The sequence below is a fragment of the Oncorhynchus tshawytscha genome, linkage group LG14, assembly GCF_018296145.1.
Source record: "Oncorhynchus tshawytscha isolate Ot180627B linkage group LG14, Otsh_v2.0, whole genome shotgun sequence".
Lineage (NCBI taxonomy): Eukaryota > Metazoa > Chordata > Actinopteri > Salmoniformes > Salmonidae > Oncorhynchus > Oncorhynchus tshawytscha.
In genome coordinates this window covers 3,064,345-3,081,031 of record NC_056442.1, presented here as the reverse complement: position 1 = coordinate 3,081,031, position 16,687 = coordinate 3,064,345, and positions in this window count along the sequence as shown.

Sequence of the window (16,687 nt, the reverse complement as noted above, 5' to 3'; positions counted from 1 at the left end):
ATTCATCCAGTGTAAACAGGCCAGATGATAATTAGGCTCCAGTCTGTTTAGTTGAATATCAAAATATCAGCCATTTATACCCTCCATTGACTAGCATTTCTGTTTTATATTGAAAGTCATTTTATGATTTGAAAATTATACATGTGCTATTAACTATTAAATGATTGAATTGATTAACCATTACAAATTATAATTATTTATTGGAGGTGATTGATTGGGAATTGGAAAATTGATGCTATACATTTACAGTGTCCATGTCTCTTTGGCTAAAGGGAGAAATAGCATTGAAAGGAAAGTCATTATGTCAGAGCAGATCAGAAACAGAGAGAGAGGAGAGAGTGTCTGGGAGCTGAGCTAGGCATTAAAGTGGAAGCCTCTCTCTCTCTCCTCTTCAGTGTCAGTGACTTGGCTAGATGAGCAAGGAGCAGCACTTACAGTATAACGCCGGTAATTTAGGAATTTTTCATTGCTGGGTTTGTCTCTCCTGAAATGACAACGCTACTGTCATTGTGTAGCCCTGTGTAATTGTGTTGTTTCCTACTCTATGATTGAGCTGAAATAGAGGCAGCCTTTCTCTCTCCTTTCTCTCTCCTCTCTCTCCCCTCTCTCGCTCTCGCTCCTATTTCTGTCTCTCTCTCACTCTCTTCTCTCTCTCTCTCTGTCTCTCTCTCTGTCTCTCTCTTCTCTCTCTCTCTCTCTCTCCTCTCTGTCTCTCTCTTCTCTCTCTCTCCTCTCTCTCTCTCTCTCTCTCCTCTCTGTCTCTCTCTCATCCTCCTCTCTCTGTATCTCTCTGTCTCTGTCACTCTCTCTCTTTCCTATTTCTGTCTCTCTCCTCTCACTCTCTCACTCTCTTCTCTCTCTCCTGTCTGTCTCCCTCTCTCTCTCCTCTCTCTGTCTCTCTGTCTCTGTCACTCTCTCTCTCCTCCCTCTCCTCTCTCTCCTCTCTCTCTCTCTCTCCTCTCCTCTCTCTCCTCTCTCCTCTCCTCTCTCTCTCTCTCTCCTCTCTACAGTATCTTAGAGGTAATTGCAGCTGCTTCTGCACTGCTCGTTATTTCGTCTTTCCTTTCATAAGGAAGGAGTGGTTGAAAGAACAGCTGACGGAACACATGCTTGTTAATATACTAGAGAGCTGTATCATTCCCTTGGCCAGGGTGATAATAGTGCACCAATATGTTGTTTTTGTTATAATATCATAGAGTAATTCAAAATAAATTTAACAGATAAAACAGAGTAATAGACAAGGTGATATTAATTGAATGATAATTGATGATTCAGTGATACAATTATAAAATGCTTCTATGCATAATTTATCTTCAATAAATTCTCCGTTTTTTCCTGGAAACACACAGATGCTGACGTACATGACACAATGGCACCAAACTGTTACGGCCCTGGCTCAAGGTTTTTAACAGTCTAAAACAAATAGCTTTCCTTTGTACCATGGAGACCACGGGGCCTGTGTTCTTGGTTTCTCTGGTAACCAAAGTCTTTCTCTATTGGTTAGGTACTCAACTCCCTGCTAGAGACAAAATGAGGTCTCTATAGGTTTAGGTACTCAACTCCCTGTTAGAGACTAAATGAGGTCTCTATTGGTTTAGGTACTCAACTCCCTGCTAGAGACAAAATGAGGTCTCTATTGGTTTAGGTACTCAACTCCCTGTTAGAGACAAAAATGAGGTCTCTATTGGTTTAGGTACTCAACTCCCTGCTAGAGACAAAATTAGGTCTCTATTGGTTTAGGTACTCAACTCCCTGTTAGAGACAAAAATGAGGTCTCTATTGGTTAGGTACTCAACTCCCTGCTAGAGACAAAATGAGGTCTCTATTGGTTTAGGTACTCAACTCCCTGTTAGAGACAAAAATGAGGTCTCTATTGGTTTAGCTATTGAACTCTGCTAGAGACAGGGTCCTGCGCTAGTAATTTCTTATCAGAAAATCTGATTAAGACCAGGAGTTTTACTGCAGCCTACACAAAGTAAATCATTCACATTCAGCCTCCCAACCCCTGAGAGTAGAGGAGAGTAGAGAAGAGTAGGGGGAGGAGTTAGAGGGGAGGAGAGAAGATTAGAGGGAGGAGTTAGAGGGGAGGAGAGAAGAGTTGGGGGAGGAGTTAGAGGGGAGGAGAGAAGAGTAGGGGAAGAGTGAGAGGGGAGGAGAGGGGAGTAGGGTGAGGAGTTGAGGAGAGAAGAGTAGGGAGAGAAGTTAGGGGAGGAGAGAAGAGTTGGGGGAGGAGAGGGAGTAGGGCGAGGAGTAGAAGAGAGAAGAATAGGGGAAGGAGTTAGCGGGAGGAGTTAGAGGGGAGGAGAGAAGAGTAGAGAGGAGTAGAGGTGAGGAGAGAAGAGTGGGGGGAGGAGTTAGAGGGGAGTAGGGGGAGGAGTAGAGGGGAGGAGAGAGGAGCAGAGGGGAGGAGAGATGAGTAAGGGGGATGGGAATAGAGAGGAGGATAGGAGGGGAGAGTAGAGGGGAGTAGAGGGATGTATAGGAGAGGAGAGGAAAGGGGAAGAAAGTAGGGTAGAGGAGAGGGGAGTATGGGGAGGAGAAGAGGAGAGTATGGGGAGGAGTAGAGGAGAGGAGAGCAGAGGAGAGGGGAGCAGATGAGAGTATTGGGAGGAGTAGAGGGGAGGAAAGGAGAGTAGGGGAGGAGAGTAGAGGAGAGGGGAGGAGAGTAGGGGAGGGGAGAGTAGGGAAGAGGAGAGGGGAGGAGAATAGGGGAGTAGATGAGAGGGGAGGAGAGTAAGGGAGTAGAGGAGAGGGGAGGAGAGTAGGGGAGAGGAGAGGGGAGGACAGTAGGGGAGGGGAGGAGAGAGTAATGGAGAGGAGAGGGGATGGGTGTAGAGTAGAGAAGAGAAGAGGAGAGGGGAATATGGGGAGGAGTAGGGCAGGGGAGAGTAGTGGAGAGGGGAGGGGAGTAGAGTAGATGAGAGGACAGGGGAATAGGGCCTCTCAATAGGGTCTGGAAGTGTGTGGGTCTGAGGAGAGGAAGGACCCCCTTCTTACTTTCTTCTCTGAAAAAATCTTTGTTCAAATGAGAAATCCAGTATTTAGAGGTTTTACAATAGTAACAATTTTGGCATAGTGTCTGGAAAGGACAGGTATTATATCATCCAGGAACATCCACACCGCACAGAAACACAATGTAAACCAATCTCCTGATTCAATTAAATAAATGTTACTGGGTAACAAACGACAAATCCTTATTAAAAACAGATGTTTCATTTTGTTTTACATATGCATTGGGGAAATGTGTTTGTGTAAAATTCATTCTTGCACATGCAGTATGTGAAATACTCCAAATAAATATACCAGTAAATTAATCTGTGAAGAATTAAATCTACCAAATCACCAATGCTGTTCCTGAAGAGCTACAGGCTTTTATGCAGGCTTTTATTTCATCCCAGCACTAACGCATCGGATTTAACTAATCAACTACTCATCAAGCCCTCATCAAGTTCAGTTGAATCGGCTCTCCAGGTTCAGGTTTAGTGACTACTGATCTACTGCCGTGGGTTTGGTCAGTTCCTCTTTAAGACTTTGCTTTTATCTCAGTGCTAAACCACTGGGTGTCACTGTGCTCTCTGAGCCTGGTTGAAAACTCAAGGCTTACTGATACTGTGTTACATGAAGTAAATTGGGGGGGTGAACTCAATATACTTTAAAATGACTAAAACCATTTTAAACTGTGTAGAAATGATAATGGCCCTTCCAGTTCGTTGATTATGTCCAGCTTGCCAATAATCAGCTAAATTAAAACTAAACACTCAGGGAGTTTCGTAAATTCCCCAAAACGATGGATAGAGGAATATCTGTTACAAATTTTGATGATGAGGAAATTTAAACAATTTTCAGTGCGGTCCTCCTGACCTCGTTGATGACCGAATGTGCCTCCTTGGGGGAAATTATTTGACAACCCTGATAGAGCCAAACACAGTTTCCATCAGTAACAAAATAGAAAATCAAATAAAACTTCCAATGTCCTCCAGGTCTCTCTCATACATCACACACACACACACACACACACACACACACACACACACACACACACACACACACACACACACACACACACACACACACACACACACACACACACACACACACACACACACACACACACACACACACACACACACACACACACACACACACACACACACACACACACACACACACACACACACACACACACACACACACACACACACACACACACACACAGTTACTGTTGACCTTGGTAAGACTGAATGTTCTGAATTCAAATGTGATAATGCCTGAATCAATGTTGAAAATGTGTCAATGGCAACACCTACGGTAAATGCTGGAATCTGAAAGATGTTTTGGGTCTTTATATGATTGGTAAGTGTTGTGTCCTCACAATGTCTCTCCACAAAGAGGAGGACTTTCAATAAAGTAGGATCTTATTTTGATCAACCTGTTGCAGGAAATGTTTAACTTTTAGTGTACTTGAGGTTTAAAGAGAAGTTTGAGAAGTCTGAAGTTTGTAATTTCCCTTATAAAATGTATCAACTCGTACAAAAATGTCCATACATTATTTTTTTAACATTTTATTTCACCTTTATTTAACCAGGTAGGCAAGTTGAGAACAAGTTTTCATTTACAATTGCGACCTGGCCAAGATAAAGCAAAGAAGCTCGACACATACAACGACACAGTTGGAGTAAAACACACATGGAGTAAACACACATGGAGTAAAACAAACATACAGTCAATAATACAGTATAAACAAGTCTATATACGATGTGAGGTGAGATAAGGGAGGTAAAGGCAAAAAAAGGTCATGGTGGCAAAGTAAATACAATATAGCAAGTAAAACACTGGAATAGTAGATTTGAAGTGGAAGAATGTGCAAAGTAGAAATAAAAATAATGGGGTGCAAAGGAGCAAAATAAATAAATAAATCAAATAAATACAGTAGGGAAAGAGGTAGTTGTTTGGGCTAAATTATAGGTGGGCTATGTACAGGTGCAGTAATCTGTGAGCTGCTCTGACAGTTGGTGCTTAAAGCTAGTGAGGGAGATAAGTGTTTCCAGTTTCAGAGATTTTTGTAGTTCGTTCCAGTCATTGGCAGCAGAGAACTGGAAGGAGAGGCGGCCAAAGAAATAATTGGTTTTGGGGGTGACTAGAGAGATATACCTGCTGGAGCGTGTGCTACAGGTGGGAGATGCTATGGTGACCAGCGAGCTGAGATAAGGGGGGACTTTACCTAGCAGGGTCTTGTAGATGACATGGAGCCAGTGGGTTTGGCGACGAGTATGAAGCGAGGGCCAACCAACGAGAGAGTACAGGTCGCAATGGTGGGTAGTATATGGGGCTTTGGTGACAAAATGGATTGCACTGTGATAGACTGCATCCAATTTGTTGAGTAGGGTATTGGAGGCTATTTTGTAAATGACATCGCCGAAGTCGAGGATTGGTAGGATGGTCAGTTTTACAAGGGTATGTTTGGCAGCAGGAGTGAAGGATGCTTTGTTGCAAATAGGAAGCCAATTCTAGATTTAACTTTGGATTGGAGATGTTTGATGTGGGTCTGGAAGGAGAGTTTACAGTCTAATCAGACACCTAGGTATTTGTAGTTGTCCACGTATTCTAAGTCAGAGCCGTCCAGAGTAGTGATGTTGGACAGGCGGGCAGGTGCAGTCAGCGATCGGTTGAAGAGCATGCATTTAGTTTTACTTGTATTTAAGAGCAATTGGAGGCCACGGAAGGAGAGTTGTATGGCATTGAAGCTTGCCTGGAGGGTTGTTAACACAGTGTCCAAAGAAGGGCCAGAAGTATACAGAATGGTGTCGTCTGCGTAGAGGTGAATCAGAGAGTCGGTCCAAGAACTGAACCCTGTGGCACCCCCATAGATTATAATCCACATAATAATTCACATTTCCTGTTGCTGCAGGATTTTTTTCCTGCTGTAGCAGAACTGTCTCAAGTTAACACCTTTAACTACTTGAGACTGATTTCAGGAGAGGAACAAGAAAATAAAAACATGGGGCTGTGCAACGTAATACAACTAGTTGCTATACATAGTGATTGATATTGTTATTTTGGATGTCTAGGGAAAAATAAATATGAACTGTAGTGTTCTGTAGTGGTAATATAAGTAAGTGCCCAACCAAACCCAGCCCAACCAAACCCAGCAGCTACTGAATTAATGAGACATTTACGGTATTGCCATAAGAATCTCAGTTTCCTCCTGGGGTTTCTGGGAACTACACTTTTAGGTGAATAGAAGCCACCCACAGCACTCACGCCACACCTCAGTCACACACATGCAAACACACAAACACACACACACACACGCACACACATACAAACACCTCCGCCATAAGTGCACACCGATTATGCACACCAACGAGGGCTGCATTTACCTCATATCGCAAATCAGCTTTTCCAGGCAAATTGAGACATATAGGAGTCCCCCCGTTGAAAGTGAGTGACTTGAGGAGAATGACGGAGGCTGTGCTAGGCTGTAAATCAAGCCTGACAGCCCGGCAGAGGGAATCGACAGAGAAGCGTAATCACTCAGGGCTAACATCCAACAGGAATTATTGATCCAGAACCACCGTAATCCCCTTCACATAACACAGGCAATTTCATGTAATACCTGTAATAAAGCTGCATTCAAACTCAAGTAGCCATCAAGGGGCTTTGTGTCTGATTCAGGAGGTGAGGGCCTAGGCACATCAGAAGGAGTGCATCAGGGCCAATAAAAACATAGCCAGCTATTTTCTGACTTTTTTCCCCTGAGGGTTTTGATAAAGCTTGTTTTAGACAACCAACAGCAAACCTGTGTTTTGTGTTGAGTGGGTATTTTATCACTTTGAGAATTATAGGGCTCTGAAGTTTATGTTCAATAGAAGATAGAATAAATATATGTTTATGAATGAAAAAGCTGCACTGTAGATGGATGTATTGCTATTAGGGTAAAAACAAAACTAAAAAGAAAAAAACAGCGTCTACAAATGGGATCGAACACGAGACCTGGGATCGAACACGAAACCTGGGATCGAACACGAGACCTGGGATCGAACACGAGACCTGGGATAGAACACGCAACCTGGGATCGAACACGGGACCTGGGATCGAACACGAGACCTGGGATCGAACACGAGACCTGGGATCGAACACGGGACCTGGGATCGAACACGAGACCTGGGATCGAACACGAGACCTGGGATCGAACACGAAACCTGGGATCGAACACGAGACCTGGGATCGAACACGAGACCTGGGATCGAACACGCAACCTGGGATCGAACACGCAACCTGGGATCGAACACACAGACCTGGGATCGAACACGCGACCTGGGATCGAACAGGAGACCTGGGATCGAACACGCACCTGGGATCGAACACGCGACCTGGGATCGAACACGCAACCTGGGATCGAACACGCACCTGGGATCGAACACGCGACCTGGGATTGAACAGGAGACCTGGGATCGAACAGGAGACCAGGGATCGAACAGGCAGACCTGGGATCGAACACGCGCCCTGGGATCGAACATGCAACCTGGGATCGAACACGCAACCTGGGATTGAAAACGCAACCTGGGATTGAACAGGAGACCTGGGATCGAACAGGAGACCAGGGATCGAACAGGAGACCAGGGATCGAAGACGCGACCTGGGATCGAACATGCAACCTGGGATCGAACACACAACCTGGGATTGAAAACGCAACCTGGGATCGAACAGGAGACCAGGGATCGAACAGGAGAACAGGGATCGAACAGGAGAACAGGGATCGAACACACGACCTGGGTTTGAACACGCAACTAGTGATCGAACACGCGACCTGGGATCGACACGTGACCTGGGATCGAACACGCAACCTGGGATTGAACAGGAGACCTGGGATCGAACACGCAACCTGGGATCGAACACGCAACCTGGGATCGAACAGGAAACCTGGGATCGAACACCCAACCAGTGATCAAGCCCGCAACCTGGGATCGAACAGGAACCTTGGGATCTAACAGGAAACCAGTGATCAAACACGCAACCTGGGATCGAACAGAAAACCTGGGATCGAACAGGAAACCTGGGATCGAACAAGAAACCAGTGATCAAACACGCAACCTGGGATCGAACAAGAAACCTGGGATCGAACAGGAAACCTGGGATCGAACAAGAAACCAGTGATCAAACACGCAACCTGGGATCGAACAGGAAACCTGGGATCGAACAGGAAACTTGGGATCTAACAGGAAACCTGGGATCGAACACGCAACCAGTGATCAAACACGCAGCCTGGGATCGAACAGGAAACCTGGGATCGAACAGGAAACTTGGGATCTTACAGGAAACCTGGGATCGAACACGCAACCTGGGATCGAACATGCAACCAGTGATCAAACACGCAACCTGGGATCGAACACGCAACCTGGGATCGAACACGCAACCTGGGATCGAACACACAACCTGGGATCGAACACACAACCTGGGATCAAACACGCAACCTGGGATCGAACACACAACCTGGGATCGAACACGCAACCTGGGATCGAACACACAACCTGGGATCAAACACGCAACCTGGGATCGAACACGCAACCTGGGATCGAACACGCAACCTGGGAATCGAACAGGAAACCTGGGATCGAACACGCAACCTGGGATCGAACACGCAACTTGGAATCGAACAGGAAACCTGGGATCGAACACGCAACCTGGGATCGAACAGGAAACCTGGGATCGAACACGCAACCTGGGATCGAACACGCAACCTGGGATCGAACACGCAACCTGGGATCGAACAGGAAACCAGTGATCGAACACGCAACTATTTATCGAACACGCAACCTGGGATCGAACACGCGACCTGGGATCGAACAGGAGACCTGGGATCGAACACGCAACCTGGGATCGAACACGCAACCTGGGATCGAACAGGAAACTTGGGATCTAACAGGAAACCAGTGATCAAACTCGCAGCCTTGGATCGAACAGGAAACCTGGGATCGAACAGGAATCTTGGGATCGAACAAGAAACCAGTGATCAAACACGCAACCTGGGATCGAACAGGAAACCTGGGATCGAACAGGAAACCTGGGATCGAACAGGAAACTTGGGATCTAACAGGAAACCTGGGATCGAACACACAACCAGTGATCGAACATGCAACCTGGGCTCGAACACGCAACCTGGGATTGAACATGCAACCTGGAATCAAACAGGAAACCTGGGATCGAACATGCAACCAGTGATCGAACATGCAACCTGGGATCGAACACGCAACCTGGGATTGAACATGCAACCTGGAATCGAACAGGAAACCTGGGATCGAACACGCAACCTGGGATCGAACAGGAAACCTGGGATCGAACAGGAAACCTGGGATCGAACAGGAAACCTGGGATCGAAAAAGAAACGTCCTGATCCAGATTCATTGAATTAAGCCCATCCACCTCTTGCCCCTAGTGGCCCGTTTTGAAGGCATTTCCCGACGTCTTCAGGACATGGATAGACGTCCAATCTAGATTACCTAGCTGGTGTGTGTGTGTGTGTGCGCTTGCGTGTGGCATGTGGCGTTCGTGTGTGTGCGGAGTTGGGGGTTGCCCACAGTGGTAATTACTGCTGAGTAGACGTTGGCCCTGGACCCCCCTCCTCCTCCCCCTGTGTATCACTGCACAGGCCTTATCAAAGCCTCACCACCCTGCTCATTAATACATGGTCCAGACTGCTGCCGTCTATATATCATTGTCTTTCACTGGAGGCGTCCTAATCACTCTGGTATTATCAGGCAGGGAGCAGCAGGCAGGCAATCACTCTGACAGGCAGCCGGGAATCATGGGAGATGTGGGACAGGGTTAAACGAGGCTGACAGTGGCGATAATGCTGACTCTGCTATAAATTAAGATGGGTGGATGATAACAGACAGAAAGGGGGGAGAGGGGTTACAGAATGACAGACCCTGGGGTTCAGGCTGGGTTAATGTGAACTTTAACGTACATACTCATCTCTGTAAATGTGAGGAATGTGGGTAGAAAACAGTTCTGGTATGGCAGCAGTTGAGAGATGAGTGATGCAGGGAGGCATTCATTCAATCTCTTCTCTCTGCCTCTCTGTCTCTCTGTTGGACTGTGAGTTGCTGTCAAATCGGAAGCAGGAATCTGATGGAGCAGAGCAGCCTGGGAAGTTGTGATAGTTGTCTGTGACAGGGAATTGGTTTGAGTGGGCCAATAACTTGTCTCTGACAGCAGTCGGAGGGGGAGAGAGCTGTAATGTGTGGGTTATAATCAGACAGACGTCTTGACTAGCAGCCATTCAGACCCAACAGTGGTGTGAATCTTGCCTGGACATTTCCCCGTCTTCCCCTCATTGTCACTATCTCAGAGAGGGGGGAGGAAGGGAGAGAAAGAGAGAGAGGGGTGGGGGTGATATAGACAGACAGTTATCAGATCCAGTCATGAAGTTTTTCATTCGTAGACAGAGAAAATAGATCAGACAGACCACTATCTATCTATCTATCTATCTATCTATCTATCTATCTATCTATCTATCTATCTATCTATCTATCTATCTATCTATCTATCTATCTATCTATCTATCTATCTATCTATCTATCTATCTATCTATCTATCTATCTATCTATCTATCTATCTATCTATCTATCTATCTATCTATCTATCTATCTATCTATCTATCTATCTATCTATCTATCTATCTATCTATCTATCTATCTATCTATCTATCTATCTATCTATCTATCTATCTATCTATCTATCTATCTATCTATCTATCTATCTATCTATCTATCTATCTATCTATCTGTAATAAGATAGATAAATGTAGTTGATTTGTAGAAGGTGTGTTAGGTTGCTAGTGTGTTTCTGAGTGTATGTGTGGCTCAGTGTCTGTGAATTTCTGTGTGATCTTGAAGCTCATCAGCCTATAGTGTAAGTTGGAAACACAACAGAGATCCCTCTAGACAAATAGAGAATACCTTGGGTCTTGTCATCTGCACCAGTTCATGTGGATGGCAGCTCTGAAGCCCCTCCCAGACACATGGCCTTGCCTCTGTCGTCTCTGTTAGATCCACTATTTCCAGCTTCGTTGCAACACTGAACGTAACCACAGTATAGGTATGTCATTAGAACATATGTTTTTCATTCAGTCTTAAATTAGGCCAGGTTAATGTTGCGTACTGTGAGGTTGATTTGAAAAGTAAGCAGATACAAACGCCTAATAAGACAGAGACACAAACTAAAGTTATTTTAGGGTTTTATTTTTCCTGATATAGCAACATGTCTTTTAGAGAAGTTCATTTTATTAATCTCTTATATTTGTGTAGTGAGAAACACTTCAGGTATAAAAGAGTACTAGAAAACCCTTTACGTTTCCCACAAATAAATCATGTGAATCCCAGTGTTTTAGAATGAGGTCAGTCCAGCTCTCCTCACTGTCCACCAAACCAACAACACCTAGCACCATCTTACTGTACCACATACAACCTGCCTGCTACCACTCTTCCCCTCCTCCTTTCTTGTCTTTCATCCCTCGTTTTCTCTTAGAGACGGAGGAGGCTCTTTCCCTGGGTCCTGTTTTTCCCTGTAGACCTGAGCCATGCGTTTGGCAATGGCATAATCATGCCTTCACAGTTTGCTCCTCAGGGAGCGAGGGAAGGAGAGGATCCTGATAATCACCCCCCTCCACCACCACTGGGAAACAAGAAAAATAGACCAATTCAATGTGAACCTAATGTGCTTCATACAATTAGGGAGAGAGAGAGTAGAGAGAAGGGAGAGAAATGGGAGAGAGAGAAGAGAGAGAGGGGAGAGAGTGGAGAGAGAGGGGGAAGAGAGGGGAGAGAGAGAGGAGAGAGAGAAGAGAGAGAGGGGAGGGAGAGAGGAGAGAGGGAGAGAGAGAGGGGAGAGAAAGAGGAGAGAGGGGAGAGAGAGAGGAGAGAGGGAGGGGGGAGAGAAAGAGGAGAGAGGGGAGAGAAAGGAGAGAGAAAGGAGAGAGAGAGGGAGAGAGGGGAGAGAGAGAGGGAGAGAGAAAGAGAGAGAGGGAGAGAGAGAGAGAGAGAGAAGAGAGAGGGGGAGAGAGAAAGGAGAGAGAGGGGAGAGAGAGGAGAGAGGGGAGAGAGGGGAGAGAGAGAGAGAGAGAGAGAAGAGAGAGAGAGAGAGAGAGAGGAGAGAGAGAGAGGGAGAGAGGGGAGAGAGAGAGGAGAGAGAGAGAGAGAGAGGGGAGAGAGAGAGGAGAGAGAGGGGAGAGAGTCAGGAGAGAGGGGAGAGAGAGAGAGAGAGAGAGGAGAGAGGGAGAGAGAGAGAGGAGAGAGAGAGGAGAGAGGGAGAGAGAGAGAGAGAGAGAGAGAGGAGAGGGAGAGAGAGAGAGGAGAGAGAGAGGAGAGGGGAGAGAGAAGAGAGGAGAGAGAGAGGGGAGAGGGGAGAGAGAAGAGAGAGAGGGGAGAGAAAGAGCATCATCAGGCAAAGATCTGCGTTCGGGGAACATCTCTAAATGCCTTGTTAAAGCAGCAGGTCAAAGGTCACCAGACTTAATTATACCGTAACTGCAGAGAAACGGCCAAATGATCAAATAGGCAGAGAGAGGAATATCCTGATAGAAATAGCAGGAAATTACAACCTTTAAAAATATTGCAGAATGCTCATTTCAGCAGACAATGCTTGGCGAGAACCACAATCACAAATTACCATCCTAAATCCTCCTCACCCCACACACCCCTACACCCAAAGGCCTCTGCTTGGGTCCTCGAAAATAACATATGTAAAAAAGGAAGAAAAAACTATTAAATTCAAAATGCATGTTGCTGAAAATGAACGGTATTAGTAAAGATATTAGAACAAGTTCATGGTTAACCCAATTTACCTACCTCATCCCCTGTTTTTATTTTATTTACTTTTCTGCTCTTTTGCACACCAGTATCTCTACCTGCACATGTTCATCTGATCATTTATCACTACGGTGTTAATCTGCTAAATTGTAATTATTCACTCCTATGGCCTATTTATTGCCTACCTCCTCATGCCTTTTGCACACAATGTATATAGATTTTTTTTCTACTGTTATTGACTTGTTTATTGTTTACTCCATGAGTAACTCTGTATTGTTGTCTGTTCACATTGCTATGCTTTATCTTGGCCAGGTCGCAGTTGCAAATGAGAACATGTTCTCAACTAGCCTACCTGGTTAAAAATAAAGGTGAAATAAATTAAAAATAAAATAAACTATTTTTAACCTCAACCCAGTCTCTACCATGTGCTGCTATCCCTTTAACCCCAACCCAGTCTCTTCCATGTTCTGCTATCCCTTTAACCCCAACCCAGTCTCTACCATGTGCTGCTATCCCTTTAACAACAACCCAGTCTCTACCATGTGCTGCTATCCCTTTAACACAGTCTCTACCATGTTCTGCTATCCCTTTAACCAAAACCCAGTCTATACCATGTGCTGCTATCCCTTTAACCCAGTCTCTACCATGTTCTGCTATCCCTTTAACCCCAACCCAGTCTCTACCATGTTCTGCTATCCCTTTAACCACAACCCAGTCTCTACCATGGTCTGCTTTCCCTTTAACCAAACCCAGTCTCTACCATGTTCTGCTATCCCTTTAACCCAAACCAGTCTCTACCATGTTCTGCTATCCCTTTAACCACAACCCAGTCTCTGCCATGTTCTGCTTTCCCTTTAACCCCAACCCAATCTCTACCATGGTCTGCTTTCCCTTTAACCCAGTCTCTACCATGGTCTGCTATCCCTTTAACCACAACCCAGTCTCTGCCATGTTCTGCTTTCCCTTTAACCCCAACCCAATCTCTACCATGGTCTGCTTTCCCTTTAACCCAGTCTCTACCATGGTCTGCTTTCCCTTTAACCCAGTCTCTACCATGGTCTGCTTTCCTTTTAACCCAGTCTCTACCAAGGTCTGCTTTCCCTTTAAACCAGTCTCTACCATGTTCTGCTATCCCTTTCACCCAGTATCTACCATGGTCTACTTTCCCTTTAACCCCAACCCAGTCTCTACCGTGTTCTGCTTTCCCTTTAACCCAGTCTCTACCAGTTGCAAATGAGAACATGTTCTCAACTAGCCTACCTGGTTAAAAATAAAGGTGAAATAAATTAAAAATAAAATAAACTATTTTTAACCTCAACCCAGTCTCTACCATGTGCTGCTATCCCTTTAACCCCAACCCAGTCTCTTCCATGTTCTGCTATCCCGTTAACCCCAACCCAGTCTCTACCATGTGCTGCTATCCCTTTAACCACAACCCAGTCTCTACCATGTGCTGCTACCCCTTTAACCCAGTCTCTACCATGTTCTGCTATCCCTTTAACCAAAACCCAGTCTATACCAAGTGCTGCTATCCCTTTAACCCAGTCTCTACCATGTTCTGCTATCCCTTTAACCCCAACCCAGTCTCTACCATGTTCTGCTATCCCTTTAACCCCAACCCAGTCTCTACCATGGTCTGCTTTCCCTTTAACCCAACCCAGTCTCTACCATGTTCTGCTATCCCTTTAACCCAAACCAGTCTCTACCATGTTCTGCTATCCCTTTAACCACAACCCAGTCTCTGCCATGTTCTGCTTTCCCTTTAACCCCAACCCAATATCTACCATGGTCTGCTTTCCCTTTAACCCCAACCCAGTCTCTACCGTGTTCTGCTTTCCCTTTAACCCAGTCTCTGCCATGTTCTGCTTTCCCTTTAACCCCAACCCAATCTCTACCATGGTCTGCTTTCCCTTTAACCCAGTCTCTACCATGGTCTGCTTTCCCTTTAACCCAGTCTCTACCATGGTCTGCTTTCCTTTAACCCAGTCTCTACCAAGGTCTGCTTTCCCTTTAAACCAGTCTCTACCATGTTCTGCTATCCCTTTCACCCAGTATCTACCATGGTCTGCTTTCCCTTTAACCCCAACCCAGTCTCTACCATGTTCTGCTTTCCCTTTAACCCAGTCTCTACCAGTTGCTCTGAGAACATGTTCTCAACTAGCCTACCTGGTTAAAAATAAAGGTGAAATAAATTAAAAATAAAATAAACTATTTTTAACCTCAACCCAGTCTCTACCATGTGCTGCTATCCCTTTAACCCCAACCCAGTCTCTTCCATGTTCTGCTATCCCTTTAACCCCAACCCAGTCTCTACCATGTGCTGCTTTCCCTTTAACCACAACCCAGTCTCTACCATGTGCTGCTATCCCTTTAACCCAGTCTCTACCATGTTCTGCTATCCCTTTAACCAAAACCCAGTCTATACCATGTGCTGCTATCCCTTTAACCCAGTCTCTACCATGTTCTGCTATCCCTTTAACCCCAACCCAGTCTCTACCATGTTCTGCTATCCCTTTAACCCCAACCCAGTCTCTACCATGGTCTGCTTTCCCTTTAACCCAACCCAGTCTCTACCATGTTCTGCTATCCCTTTAACCCAAACCAGTCTCTACCATGTTCTGCTATCCCTTTAACCACAACCCAGTCTCTACCATGTTCTGCTATCCCTTTCACCCCAACCCAGTATCTACCATGGTCTACTTTCCCTTTAACCCCAACCCAGTCTCTACCGTGTTCTGCTTTCCCTTTAACCCAGTCTCTGCCATGTTCTGCTTTCCCTTTAACCCCAACCCAATCTCTACCATGGTCTGCTTTCCCTTTAACCCAGTCTCTACCATGGTCTGCTTTCCCTTTAACCCAGTCTCTACCATGGTCTGCTTTCCTTTTAACCCAGTCTCTACCAAGGTCTGCTTTCCCTTTAAACCAGTCTCTACCATGTTCTGCTATCCCTTTCACCCAGTATCTACCATGGTCTACTTTCCCTTTAACCCCAACCCAGTCTCTACCGTGTTCTGCTTTCCCTTTAACCCAGTCTCTACCATGTTCTGCTATCCCTTTAACCCAACCCAGTCTCTACCATGTTCTGCTGTCCCTTTAACCCCAACCCAGTCTCTACCATGGACTGCTTTCCCTTTAACCACAACCCAGTCTCGACCATGTTCTGCTTTCCCTTTATCCCCAACCCAGTCTCTACCATGTTCTGCTATCCCTTTAACCCCAACCCAGTCTCTACCATGTTCTGCTTTCCCTTTAACACAACCCAGTCTCTACCATGTTCTGCTATCCCTTTAACCCAACCCAGTCTCTACCATGTTCTGCTATCCCTTTAACCACAACCCAGTCTCTACCATGTGCTGCTATCCCTTTAACCCAGTCTCTACCATGTTCTGCTATCCCTTTAACCAAAACCCAGTCTATACCATGTGCTGCTATCCCTTTAACCCAGTCTCTACCATGTTCTGCTATCCCTTTAACCCCAACCCAGTCTCTACCATGTTCTGCTATCTCTTTAACCCCAACCCAGTCTCTACCATGTTCTGCTATCCCTTTAACCCCAACCCAGTCTCTACCATGTTCTGCTTTCCCTTTAAACCCAACCCAGTCTCTACCATGTTCTGCTTTCCCTTTAACCCAACCCAGTCTCTACCATGTTCTGCTATTCCTTTAACCCAACCCAGTCTCTACCATGTTCTGCTATCCCTTTAACCCCAACCCAGTCTCTACCATGTTCTGCTTTCCCTTTAACACAACCCAGTCTCTACCATGTTCTGCTATCCCTTTAACCCCAACCCAGTCTCTACCATGTTCTGCTATCCCTTTAACCCCAACCCAGTCTCTACCATGTTCTGCTATCCCTTTAACCCAACCCAGTCTCTACC